This window comes from Branchiostoma lanceolatum, chromosome 16 (assembly GCF_035083965.1).
Source record: "Branchiostoma lanceolatum isolate klBraLanc5 chromosome 16, klBraLanc5.hap2, whole genome shotgun sequence".
Classification (NCBI taxonomy): Eukaryota; Metazoa; Chordata; class Leptocardii; order Amphioxiformes; family Branchiostomatidae; genus Branchiostoma; species Branchiostoma lanceolatum.
In genome coordinates this window covers 12,999,029-13,000,413 of record NC_089737.1, presented here as the reverse complement: position 1 = coordinate 13,000,413, position 1,385 = coordinate 12,999,029, and the positions used below count along the sequence as shown (strand labels likewise).

General features: G+C 39.2%; 1 protein-coding gene across 3 annotated transcripts in view; it reads left to right on the top strand.

Annotated features, from left to right (window-relative positions):
• The first annotated feature begins 1,323 nt into the window (after window positions 1–1,323).
• Window positions 1,324–1,385, top strand: part of LOC136422281 (uncharacterized) — a 5,781-nt gene continuing 5,719 nt past the window's right edge. For 2 of the 3 annotated variants that reach the window (XM_066409935.1, XM_066409934.1), the window contains exon 1: window positions 1,324–1,385. This exon is cut by the window's right edge and continues 135 nt beyond it. The gene's annotated coding sequence lies outside the window, so the exon portion shown is untranslated. The other variant, XM_066409936.1, reaches the window with a different exon arrangement.

Genomic DNA, 1,385 nt, shown 5'->3' with positions numbered 1-1,385 from the left:
GATTGGCTCTCGTTCCTGCCTTAGAATGAGGCATGTCGTCGTTGGAATGATATAACTAATAAATAAAACTTGCTTAAAAAGTGTGAAAAGTCTACTGTCAAATTTTAGCATAAAGGTACTTGGGAGGTTTGTGATCAACATGACATAATCACGCTGTTTCAGGGCAAACAAGATGGAACTTTGAAAGGTCACGTCTTGAATCGTGGTATGATACCCAACACGAGTACAGTTCTGTTGAGAGACTATACGTGACTAATCTTATCAAGTTTCGTCCACAGTCTAAGGCCGTGATAACTTGTATGAATAGGTGTATGCCCGTGGGGTCTTATAGTTGTGAGACTGCACCCATTCGCCGTCGAACAAAGAGTCGTTTGACTGTAGACAGGACTCGCGTTTGGATGCGGTTCACTGGTTTAGAGTTCACTGTAGCATGCACACCTGTTTGTTTGTTAATACACATCTACCATCAGTATGATGATGATCCAATGTGTTCTGCACCTCAGTATGGACATAGGCAAATGTTTATGGTTTGGCTACATAAAGACAACGGGACAAAATAGAAAGCCCGACAAAATAGTCTAAAAAGACAACAAAAACAAGCTCGGACCTAACCTCTGCTTGGAGAGTACATGGTTTAAAGTCGGCGGGTACTGGGTATATGCCTCAGTCTATACTCTATACTGAACACTATTGAATGTTGACTTTTGAATCTCGGTTATCAAATACTGGTGGGAACAATGATGGCGTTACTTGTATTTTTTCTCTTAGACTTTTTTTATTTTTATCTTATTCTTATTGGTTTTTCAAAATAAGATAACAAATACAATAAGCGAACCATCCAGCTAGAACCGATATTTTCTCTTAAACTTAAAGGCTTGGTCGATGCGGTCCCAGATCTATAATAGTCGTGGTTCTGTTGAATATCACTAGTGCACTAGCCACTCTCTAATGGTTAAGTTTTCACCACTATATCTGTATAAGCTTGTAGAAAACCTATTTCCCTACTTCACACATTTAAGTACTGTACAAAAATTCATATTCCTAATGCGACGAGACAAACCTCCCGCTGAAAAACATGTCTGTTCTTTTATAGCTACTATAACCGAAAAGCGAGGAGAAGTAGAATTTATTTAATGATAGCCATATTCTTTTTGTACCCGTTAACTGCACTTATTATTTTGTTTTGTTGTGACCTGTACTTAGCCAAGTGTGGCAGAAATGTGTAATAAAGGTCTTCATTCATTCATTATAAATAGATCAGTGACTCGGATCAAAGTTTGCCTGAAGCAGTCATGTGCGTGACTGCCGCTATCAGCTGTCAGACAAAGAGAAGTCTGTAGAACGTCCTTACTGGCTTGATGTTCACCGTAGCACGCACACTTGTG